This window comes from Salvelinus alpinus, chromosome 1, assembly GCF_045679555.1.
Source record: "Salvelinus alpinus chromosome 1, SLU_Salpinus.1, whole genome shotgun sequence".
NCBI classification, from domain to species: Eukaryota; Metazoa; Chordata; class Actinopteri; order Salmoniformes; family Salmonidae; genus Salvelinus; species Salvelinus alpinus.
Window position 1 is genome coordinate 46,534,627 of NC_092086.1, and position 13,166 is coordinate 46,547,792.

Consider the following 13,166-nt stretch of genomic DNA (forward strand, 5'->3'; position numbering starts at 1 on the left):
AGGTGCCTCCTTTTAACATCAAGCCTCCTGTAGGTCTCTCCAGCCTGGTGGGTCCTGTGGCAGCCCCACGCACCAGGCTGTCTCTCCGTCTCCTCCCTACAGGTCTGCCAGTCTGCCCAGAACTACCCGTCTGTCCCGAGCTGTCAGAGCTGGCCGTCTGCCCAGCGGCGCCTGAACTGCCCGTCTGCCCAACGCCGTCTGAACTGTCCGTCTGCCAAGCGCCGCATGAACTGCCCGTCTGGACTGAGCCTGCAAAGCCGCCCGTCTGCCATGAGCCTTCAGAGCCGTCCGCCAGACAGGAGCCGCTAGAGCCTTCCGCCAGACAGGAGCAGCCAAAGCCTTCCGCCAGACAGGATCAGCCAGAGCCTTCCGCCAGACAGGATCAGCCAGAGCCTTCCGCCAGCCAGGATCCGCCAGAGCCTTCCGCCAGCCAGGATCCGCCAGAGCCTTCCGCCAGCCAGGATCCGCCAGAGCCTTCCGCCAGCCAGGATCCGCCAGAGCCTTCCGCCAGCCAGGATCCGCCAGAGCCTTCCGCCAGCCAGGATCCGCCAGAGCCTTCCGCCAGCCAGGATCCGCCAGAGCCTTCCGCCAGCCAGGATCCGCCAGAGCCAGCCAGCCAGGATCCGCCAGAGCCAGCCAGCCCGGATCCGCCAGCCAGTCCGGAGCGGTCCCTCAGTCCGGGGCTGCCCCTAAGTCCAGCGGGACCCAGGTCTAGGGTTCCCAGTCCAAGGTCGGTGGCGAGGGTCGCCACCTTGAGGAGGCTACGGAAGCTGGGATTGACTATGGTGGGGTGGGGACCTCGTCCAGAGCCTGAGCCACCACCGTGGTCAGATGCCCACCCAGACCCTCCCCTAGACTTTTGGTAGTGCGTCCGGAGTATGCACCTTGAGGGGGGGGTTATGTCACGTTCCTGACCTGTTTTCTGTTGTTTTGTATGTGTTAGTCGGTCAGGGCGTGAGTGTGGGTGGGCATTTCTATGTTATGTGTTTCTATGTTGGTAAATGGGTGACCTGATATGGTTCTCAATTAGAGGCAGGTGGTTTTCATCTCCTCTGATTGAGAACCATATTAAGGTAGGTGGTTTCACATTGTTTGTTTGTGGGTGATTGTCGCTGTGTCTGTGTTTATTTGCACCACACAGTACTGCCTCGTCTCGTTCGTTCGTTCGTTCCTGTTCATGCGTGCTTCGTTATATGTAGTTTGCATGTTCAGGTTAGTCTACGTTGTTTGTTTGTTATTTTGTAAATATTCAAGTATAGTTCGTGTCAGTGTTCGTCGTGTCTAATAAATTCATTCATGTCTACATACCTCGCTGCACATTGGTCATCTGATCCCTCTCTCCTCTCCTCGTCTGAGGAGGAGGACGACGTAGAATGTCGTTACACAGAGAGAAATGTATGCAGTTTTTAATATATATGAGTGAGAGTGACTAACAAAATCAATGGGGGCTCCCCGGTCGGTAATTCTACCATGATTACTACAACTTTAGATAGCTGGACGCTAGACTTACCAATCTAAAACATTTTAGCTGGCATGGGCTAATTGAGTGACTGTCAGTGACTAAGATAACAAGAGAAAAACTGCTGATGCACAACCACATGTTGAAATTGCACTTGGTCTATTCGACTATTCTAACTCTCAACAGTAACTGAGTGGGATCTCGATGGGCCTACAAAAGGGCGGACCGCAAGTTTCCCATCCCTGGTCTAGCTGGTCTGACCAGCATGGATCTGAGTTTAGGACACTGGTGACCAGCATTCACTGTTTTGGACACAAACCAGCTTATGCTGATATTCTGGTGACCAAGCTGGGCCATGCTGGTCCAACATGGTCTAGCTTGTCAAGCTGGTCTGACCACACCCATCATTATCATATTTCTTAGCATACTCTACTGTAGTTGATTTAAAAAAAAGTTTATTTCAATATATTTTTTGTTTGCTGTGTTGTTGCATGTACATTGATTGATTAATTAATCATATGCTAAATAACATATATTTCTCTAAACTAATCCAATTTTTTAGTTGGACTTACTGCACCCGTTACTGAAATGGTTGTTACAGTTTAGATGGCTTAGGTAGTCTCCTTTATTCATCTTTCTAACCTTAGCAGTCATTCTAAATGCATATTGTGGATGAAGAAAAGTTATAATTGTTGGGTATCCCCATGCTGGCTGGATTCCAATAGGAATTAAATGTCCCTTTCAAAGCCAGCATTATGTGACTTGATGCTGGTCACCAGTGTCCAAAACACAGCGAAGGTTGGTCACCAGCAAAAACACAGCAAAGGCAACATCAAAAACAGAAAATGCTGGTCACCAGAAAAAACATCACCTATGCTGGACCAGCATATGTATCACTTTTCAGAGAAGACCCAGATGCAGACAGTGTCGAAGTAACAAGAATTTATTACTAGAACAGGGGGCAGGCAAAACGACAGGTCAAGGCAGGCAGAGGTCAATAATCCAGATCAGAGTCCGAAAGGTCCAGAATGGCAGGCAGTATCAGGGTCAGGGCAGGCAGAGGTCAATAATCCAGTGTGGTGTGACATGGTACAGAACGGCAGGCAGGCTCAGGGTCAGGGCAGGCAGAATGGTCAAAACTGGGAAAACTAAAAAACACGAACTAGAAACAGACAGGAGCAAGGGGAAAAACACTGGTAGGCTTGACAAACCATACGAACTGGCAACAGACAAACAGAGAACACAGGTATAAATACACTGGAGATAATGGGGAAGATGGGCGACACCTGGAGGGGGGTGGAGACGAGCACAAAGACAGGTGAAACAGATCAGGGTGTGACAATATGCTGGTCTATGGTTTTTTTCAGCAGGGAAATGGAATATATACAGTTGAAGTCGGAAGTTTACATACACTTAGGTTGGAGTCATTAATTAAAACTCATTTTTCAACCACTCCACAAATTCCTTGTGAACAAACTATAGTTTTGGCAAGTTGGTTAGGACATGTACTTGGTGCATGACACAAGTAATGTTTCAACAATTGTTTACAGACATATTATTTCACTTATAATTCACTGTATCGCAATTCCAGTGGGTCAGAAGTTTACATACACTAAGTTGACTGTGCCTTTAAATAGCTTGGAAAATTCCTGAAAATGATGTCATGGCTTTAGAAGCTTCTAATTGACATACCTGTGGATGTATTTCAAGGCCTAACTTCAAACTCAGTGCCTCTTTGCTTGACATGGGAAAATCAAAAGGAATCAGCCAAGACCTCAGAAAAACATTGTAGACCTCCACAAGTCTGGTTCATCCTTGGGAGCAATTTCCAAACGCCTGAAGTACCACGTTCATCTGTACAAACAATAGTACGCAAGTATGAACACCATGGGACCACGCAGCCGTCATACCGCTCAGGAAGGAGACGCGTTCTGTCTCCTAGAGATGAACGTACTTTGGTGCGATAAGTGCAAATCAATCCCAGAACAACAGCAAAGGACCTTGTGGAGATATTGGAGGAAACAGGCACAAAAGTATCTATATCCTTAGTAAAACGAGTCCTATATTGACATAACCTGAAAGGCCGCTCAGCAAGGAAGAAGCCACTGCTCCAAAACCACAATAAAAAAGCCAGACTACGGTTTGCAACTGCACATGGGGACAAAGATCATATTTTTTGGAGAAATGTCCTCTGGTCTGATGAAACAAAAATAGAACTGTTTTGCCATAATGATCATTGTTATGTTTGGAGGAAAAAGGGGGAGGCTTGCAAGCCAAAGAACACCACCCCAACCGTGAAACACGGGGGTGGCAGCATCATGTTGTGGGGGTGCCTTGCTGCAGGAGGGACTGGTGTACTTCACAAAATAGATGGCATCATGAGGATGGAAAATTATGTGGATATATTGAAGCAACATCTCAAGACATCAGTCAGGAAGTTAATGCTTGGTCGCAAATGGGTCTTCCAAATGGACAATGACCCCAAGCATACCTCCAAAGTTGTGGCAAAATGGCTTATGGACAACAAAGTCAAGGTATTGGAGTGGCCATCACAAAGCCCTGACCTCAATCCCATAGAAAATTTGTGGGCATAACTGAAAAAGTGTGTGCGAGCAAGGAGGCCTACAAACCTGACTCAGTTACACCAACTCTGTCAGGAGGAATGGGCCCAAATTCACCCAACTTATTGTGGGAAGCTTGTGGAAGGCTACTCGAAACGTTTGACACAAGTTAAACAATTTAAAGGCAATGCTACCAAATACTAATTGAGTGTATGTAAACTTCTGACCCACTGGGAATGTGATGAAAGAAATAAAAGCTGAAATAGTATTATTCTAGTATTATTCTGACATTTCACATTCTTAAAATAAAGTGGTAATCCTAACTGACCTAAGACATGGAATCTTTACTACGATTAAATGTCACGAATTGTGAAAAACTGAGTTTAAATGTATTTGGCTAAGGTGTATGTAAACTTCTGACTTCAACTGTATATACCGTATGTGTGCAGTCCACATGAGCTGTGCTGTAATTATTGAGGTAATCCTGTTTAAGGCATTTACTTTAGCTCTTCTCTCTGGATTTATGCTGACACCTAAACAGCCTGCGCACTTTGAATGAAATGATTCCAGCCAACAAGGGCTCTAGGCTCACTGGGCAGAGCTAGTGTGTGCTTTTTCTTGCATGCGTATGTGTGTGTGTGAGGGACTGTTTTTGGCAGCCTCTAGCTAGTCTAGCGCAAACAATGTTTCCGTTCCATTTGTCGTGCTGAGAGCAACTCCTATCTCTGGCCTCGTAAAAGTTATAGAACACGGCCATTACCAACATCGTCAATCTACCAATTTTCCGTTACCAACACACTTTGTAAATCAATGGTTTGTATCGAGTCCCTCTAAAACCTTGCCACATACATCCAGTAATTGAACATGTCTCATAGACACGTGCAGACATTTTTACATCTCTTCATATACAGGAGATGACCTTCTGAACGTCAAACTAGCATGTTTGTTCTTTGTAATAGCTGGCGACAAGTTACATGGCTGTTTCCTTTTTGAGATATCTCTTTCAGCAAGTCTTCAACAACAAAATTGTGGCATATACTACATCTTCACTTCATTTCCTATTCACCCCACACCATGACTAGATAAACAAATAGACGGGAAGGAAGGGAGGCATGGGCGCTTTCTCCAGAGAATGTGACATTCTGGATGTTCAAGTGGGAAACCTTACTGTTTTTCACTGTTTGTGAATACAACCATCATAGAATAGTATTTTTTGATTTTTTTCCCCCTCTGCTTTTTGCATAGAGCACCTATACAAAGCCCCACCGCGTTCCTCACTGTACCCTATGTGACAGAGGGGAAAGGGTGGAGGAGTAAGGTACATGTTTGAGTTAGTAAGACGTCACTGGCTGCGCCCTTTCACCTGAGGCAGTGCCATGAGAAACACGTTATTTACTGGACAATTACCGACTCTTAAACGCACCAGTAGTGCAGGACTCCCATTGTGTCAGTGACGTGGCAGGAACACTACAGTTTTCCCACCAGCCCTGCTTCTTCATCTCCTTACTCCTCACAGGCTGTTATCTTCATCCAGTTCAAAACACATTCAGTCATACAGTATTTTATCCATTCTTAAGCTGCAGGAATAGGCAGTGTAGAAGTGACTGGCCCAACTGTGGTATGTCCCCTGTGCCATGAGACTTAGTGGGAGGGACAGTGGTAATAATTCTTTGCTCAGAATGATATATCTCATGGCCTAACGATCCCACCTAAATGAGGGCTCTGTGACATGCACACGAACAGCTGAGATTTTTTGCATTACTGAAATTGGCCCATGTGTCAAGGTTTCATTTCCCGGGCGTTGTTTCTGTCTCAACCTTTAATTTTGGGGCGCTGAAGCATCATTGTTCAACGAGTCGCACACTGCCTGCAGCACAATATCAGTAATTGGGTTTGACCTTTTTTCTGGAATATCAAAGCTACAAATGAAATTCAAAACTGAGTTTCAATTATGACGTTTTTGGAGGTGGGGGCTGGGAGATTTACAATGCCACAGCTGTAACAGTGTCTCAGTGCCCTGGGTAGGAGAGTAATAAACATTCATTTAGGTGTTTGTATCACAAATACAACAGGGATAAATGGGACTGCTCCATCTGGGTTCACTTCCATGTGCTCCCTCTTTTCTATTATCAACTATCACAATGTCATCACACTTGGAACTAATGAGTATCACGCTCTTACAAGAGAAAGAACACATTTGTCTAAATCGTCTTTTCCATAAGAACATGTAATGTGCACATACAGAGTGCTTATGCTTTGAGACAGGAAGCACTATGACATCTAAGAGTAACTGTGAACATTAACATATGAATAAGAATGTCACATCCATGCTTGAGTGACAGTGGATGCTTTGGGCTACAAGATTCAGATGAAGACAGAATGAGTAATATGTTGTGGTTAGCTGTACTGTATTATTCAAAGTCATGTGTTGGAAGACAACCTCGGAGCATTGGTATCAGGCAATATGATTTAGATCTGCAGGATTTACAGATTGCTGTATTGTGCATAATTCTCAAACGACTCTAATAGAAAAACAATCAATACAGTTGCATTTCTGTGGGAAATAGTTTAGATTCTCACAGAGAATCAAATAGTTTGTACAAAAGCATGAATAAGTGTTTTTAGTCTTGATTGAAAAGTTTTCTACTAACATATCTTTTATATCCATCCTAACATAAATCCATCCTGCAATCTATTCTTGAAGGTTATCATATTTCTCTTAACATGTTGAATGTAGAGTGTGTCTGCTGGTCATAGTACAGTGGTGTGTTAAAGGCTGTTTGATGGATGTCTCAATAGGAGTGAATAAGGGGAACGTTAACATGATATTTATAGTCCCGTTGTGCTTGGAATATAGTTGGTAATGGTTATAAATGTGTCACTGGGAGTCATGTGCCTGCTTGATTGAGTTCAGTCAGTCACTCGTGACATAGATTTCACAGGGAAGTAAAGCACTCCCTTCCAGCTCCAAACGTTTAGTGGTATGAAATTGTTCCAATAAATTTTAAGTAGGTTAAATCTAAGTTCGGTAATATTTCCCCCAAAGCACTTTCTTTTGATAAAATGAAAAAGGGACCCTGAATGTAACCAATCATCCTAGTACGATGAAAAATTCTGTAAATTGTTGCAACATTTCTTTGCCCAGTACTTCCACACTAATGTCGATGATGAGGATACATTGAACTCAATTTTCACCATCATCATCACAATCTACAGCAACCATTGCAAGAAACAGCAGCAACAGACAGTATTAAGCATCAGCACGTCCCACATCTTAACAAAAGGCACAATTGATCAATAACCTGCCTGAGATCCATGATACTGGAGGGCATGTACAGTATACTGCATACAATAGTGGTCTGACACCTCTGTATGGTGCTTATTCTGCCCTACCAAGCAAAATGGAAGTAACTGCTCATTTGATCGAAAATGAGTTAACGTCATTTTTGCTACATTAAATACATGCTTAATCATGTGGACAAGTATCCTGCCTCTGTTGTGTTTTTGGAGAACATGGGGGTCATGTTAGCAGTAACTGCATAAAGTTACTGTGAAACCAAGGTAAATAAAAGCCATTTTTCTCAGTTCCACACTGAGCAGTTACTGCCTTTTCACTGGTAGGGCAGTATTCTCCTCTGTCTGTGCTGTGCATGGTGCGGCAGCCCGGGAGCTCTCCATGGTGCTGAATCTCCACCATGAAAGCCTTGCTGTAGCCTTCAACTGCATAGTCTCTCACTCGCATCACATCCTATGAAGGGCCAAGGACAGACGATTCATGTTTCCTGGAGGAAGGTAGATAATGAGAAATTTAGTGAGTGCATTATATTTCTATCCTCCACTCGTCTCTCGAGGTTTAGAATAAGCTATTAAGACAGGTATTTCGCCCCCCAGACTATTATCTTAGCCAGTTATCTAACGTTCTATCTCTGGAACAGTTATCTATCTCTGGAATGATCAACCCTCATTAGATGTCGTATAGATGCAGACTTCATTACAAACATTGGATCCTCATCTGTTGATTGTGGCAGTAAATGCTTACCACAGGAGGGCGATAGAGAGCTTCAGAGGCATTGGCGGTGGACAGTATGTTTGCGATCGTTTGAATACCCCCTATTGATTAGTGAATACCCCCTATTGATTAGTAAACAGTATTTAATATCCTTTCAAATCCACTCAGTGATGCTGAATTTCCTCTTAATATAATAGTATTTAACCATATTTTCTCTCTTTTTTTTTCTTTCTTTTTTTAAAAATTTTATCCCCTTTTCTCCCCAATTTTCGTGGTATCCAATCGCTAGTAATTACTATCTTGTCTCATCGCTACAACTCCCGTACGGGCTCGGGAGAGACGAAGGTCGAAAGTCATGCGTCCTCCGAAGCACAACCCAACCTAGCCGCACTGCTTCTTAACACAGCGCGCCTCCAACCCGGAAGCCAGCCGCACCAATGTGTCGGAGGAAACACCGTGCACCCGCCCCCTCGGTTAGCGCGCACTGCGCCCGGCCCGCCACAGGAGTCGCTGGAGCGCGATGAGACAAGGATATCCCTACCGGCCAAACCCTCCCTAACCCGGACGACGCTAAGCCAATTGTGCGTCGCCCCACGGACCTCCCGGTCGCGGCCGGCTGCGACAGAGCCTGGGCGCGAACCCAGACTCTGGTGGCGCAGCATAGCACTGCGATGCAGTGCTCTAGACCACTGCGCCACCCGGGAGGCCCATATTTTCTCTCTTAATAGAATATAGCATAAGGCAACACAATTACCAATATGACATTCTGGATGCTAACTTTAAGACAGCATAATTGACCCCTCTCTATTCCCTAAAAAAATCTACAATGCATTTCCCTTTAAATGCCTGACTACATGGCATTATAATCATGCAATATATCCACAAAACCACAAAGTACGTGATGTACTGGTCCATCAGTGAAGTGTGGTGGCAGACAGATAGGGAGAATCTACATTGTGATGTGAGCGCTGGCTGGCTGCTTTCATTACCTGTCACACGACAGACCAGATGTTGAACCCAAGCGTGAAAATAATTCCACCCAGTCCTGACCCTGCGGGCCCCAGGGCTCACATGCTTGGTAAGTGTCTCCCCGCTGGAGATGCTATGCAAAATAGGATGGAGGGCTGAGGGTGGAGAGGCTAGAGCTCTGCTACTCGAGCCCGATGGGCCCCAACATTATACATCGGGTTAGGGCCGGGTAGGGCCTGTTTTTGATTAATAACTAGGGTACGGGTAGGGATTAGGTATCACTAAATGGAGTTTTGTCGTGGTGAAGTTTAGAGTGATGAAAAGTTGTTTATAAGCTAACTGTTCTCTGTCTCGTCATGGAGCAGAACAGCAGAGCAGAGGCATTTCTATCTATACTCACACAAGCAGAACCATGCACAGAGCGCATGCGCATGCAGCGCAGGGAGCGAGGGACAGACAGGCGAGCTGCTAATGAATTTACTAACGGAGGAAGTTATTTCTGATTTCAGACAGGGCCCAGCTTTAAATTTGGCAGAAGCAATCGGGCCTGGGTAGGGTAGGGCCTGAATGTCACGGGCATGGGTAGGGCTTAAAATGTATGCCCGTTAGGGCTCTTGGAGGGGCTGGTGGCAGGGGTTGTAGGTCAGTGTCAATGGTGGTCTGTGGGTACTGTGACCGAAAGGGACACTGCTGCATGAGGAAAGGTCCCTGAGGTGTCTTCAAAGCATCCTTGGAATGGTCCGCCGAAGACACCTCATCCTTGGGATCTCCATCTTCCCAGACTGCACACCTACTGTATGTAGGTGGTTACTGACAATCCCCGATCACTGAAAGGGAAAACAAGTGGAATACGAAACAGTTGGAAAGACAAGGAACTGTATTCACCACACTGAACTCAATTGTGTGAAGTTACAAAGTAATTACTACATTATTATATAACAGCGTATAAGTATGATCCCTGTCTCTATAGTAATTAGTGTTACAGTTACTTGTACAAGGGGAAAGTGTTACCAAACAGGGATATAACGGAGCAAACCCTGGTACAAATAAAATGTGAATATCTATCAGACCTGTTGCAATTCACATCACTTGTTCAATCAGATGAGTGAAGTGAGTGCTAATGGAAGTGTTGGTGTACAGGCGGGTTCTGCTTTCAGAGGGTAACAATGCCATTATCTAATCCCAAATTTAATTCCCTCTGATTGTTTTTAGAGGTCTTTCTACTGTTCTGTGTCAGACATGCATATTCAATTACCTCAGATGAGCAGTGTTCTTCATTACTTGATTCAGTACGGAATTTAGAAACAGACCAGGTTTCAGGTATCAATCTTTTCTCAGGTGTAAGTATGTATTTGTTTGTGTGTGCGAGTCTTTGCGTGCACCTGCGTGTTTGCCTGGGTGTGTGTGTTTGTGAGCGCCTGCCAGTGTGTGTGTGTATGTGGTGGGGGATGGTAAAATACAAATTCCTCTGATCCCAAGCAGCAGTCATTTATTGTGAGGATGCAGACATTGTAAGCTGGGAAGGTTACTACAGACTTGGATTTCACTCTGACATGTGGAAACTTTTTTAATCAAAGCATTTGAAAGTTGGCTGTGGTACAGTTTATCAGTCAGAGGTATAGGTAAGGACTGGGGATAATACAAGGGGAGATAAAAGATCATGTCAAACAGGTGGCAGAAAATTTATTTGAGAGGCAAGGCCTAAGACTTCTTAAAAGTATCCTGCTTTCCAAGAATGGGTTGAACTCATTCTTTGCCTCCATTCATAATGTTTAGTTATGTTATTGTTGATTTAAAGTACTAATGCATTATGGGCAGGTGCTATTATTAAAGAGTAGCATTAAATGTATTGGTGGTGTATACCATAGTTTATGGCAAATTGATATTTGGCCCAAGGGCAAATTAGGTCAAATGTTCAAATTAGATTCACATGAATTCCCAACTGCATTTTATCCTGTTCATTGGATTTGAAGTCAAGTTCAGTCAAAAGATAATCAAGATTTCATGAGGGTGTTGTTTATCAGATCATGCGGACAAAATGAACTACAAATGACTCGGTCTTTGACAGCAGCGAGCACCAGAATAATCACCTCAATTCAAAAAGTTATCACATCACCTTCCCTCTACGTAGTTAAATTAATAATATATTTGTCAGATTCTCAGAACCGCTTATCACTTTTATGGAGGCATTGCTGGAGGCAGTCCAATGCTTGAATACAAAAGAGAGAACTACAAATAGGTCTGCCTTTGGATAATCTATGTATTCAGTAAGGATGCCATAGAAGCTTAACACATATTTCAGTGTCACGGAGCTCTGACATTTTAAATACAAAATCAGTTGTTGTTGCATAGACTTTCAATAATTAATTTAGCTACTGGCTTGCAGTGCCTATAGTAATAACATTAGTGTCCATTATCCTCTGCTACTCTGGTCTGTAGTAAACTTTATTTGTTATCAGTAGAGCTTTATTTGTTATCAGTAGAGCTGTAGCCTGAGCTTCATTGCTCAGCAAATATCCTAGTAGGATTTTGTAGCTCATGATAAATCCTAACACAAATCTCATTAGAGGTTATAAAGTTAATCGCTCCTATCCACCATGACATTGATAACACAATCACACACTCCATGGCAGGCACGCTGTGTGGAATGTTCCACAGGAAAGCCTGGAGCAAGAGATGGAGAAAAAAGAATAGTTAAGTATAAATATTATTTGAAGACCAAAGATCAATTGTCTCCAGTGATCAAAACCACAGCACTGGACTGATTCACTTTGAAGCTGAGGACACTTCTGCTGAAGCCTCCTGAATTCAAGCATTGCTGATTCAGTGACACGTTTGACCCTTTAAACTGCATTGGAGTGTCCAATCCATTTTATACTTAGTAGATGACACATAAACTTTTTTTGGTGTGGCTTGAGACCCCCTTTTTTCTACTGCAGAACTTCAAGTACATCAGGACGTCAGTTGATATTGAATGGCTAAACTGCCCATGGCAAATACTGTTTGGTATTCTTCTCAAATTCTCACAAATGCGAGTAGACAAATGCACATACTAGAGAGAGAATCTCCATGCCTCCTTGACACATTGTATCTGTCTCTGTGTAGATATGGAATACTTGGAGCTGGAGGGTTTTAAATTACACTGTTCATCCCAACTGATGCTGTTTGAGGATAACCTTTTTTATATTCTGTCTGCTTGCAAACTGAGGAATGACAATGTCAGCATTCTAAATAATAGCGCTTTGCTTTCAGGTCTTATTTGAGGCCGTGTTGGCAGGCCGGATCAAGCGTACCAAACAGAGATAAATTACTAATACAACATCTTCTATGAAAAAGGCAAGACGCTTCACTGAATAAATCCGACCTCTGCATAGCTGGAAAAGGAAGATATATTTCTAAACAGTATTCTAGGAACGATCGTCTAGATGACCAGGTGCCCTTCAGTCTTAATGATGTGATGAAGATGATGATGTATTTTAATTAGGTTATGTTGATGTTGATTACGGCTTTTAGACCAATGATGATGATGATGACATATTAACGTGGAACTGCACGTGCACTGTAGCACTTTTGTACTTTGTATGGCGTATTTCATGATCTCAAGGATGATATGTGTCCGATGGTGTTTAATGTCTGTTTCTATGTTGCGAAGCCGAAGACAAATTTCCATTTCCACATTGCGTGGACAATACAGTTTTTCAAATTCTAATTCAGAATGATCTGAAAACCCAATTTCGAACCCGTATTAAGCTTCTTAATACTGTCTCCAGATTCTTGTCAATGCTTCCTTACAGTATTGTGACCTTTCTGTGATGAAATGTTGGGGACATGAGTTCTGACATGTCGCTTTGTCTTGGGATCTCTGGCAGCGGAGAAGGTTCAGCCCTCCTTGGTGCAAGGATGCATGACAGAAACCTGGGGTATCCCAAAGGCCACTATCTGTCTTTAGTAAATTTGCCAAGCATTTAAAGGGAAATGTATTCATCTTCAGCACTACCCGAACATCAGCGTATTGAAAATGGCGCGTTTCTATGTTTTGTAGAAAAAACACACACGTATGTTAGAATTTCAATAACAAACATACAGTACTTTGGCTTATAAGCAGTTTTAAGAGGACACAAAAAAGTGACTTTTTCAAATCCTCCTACAGAGTCACATGCAGGTAAGA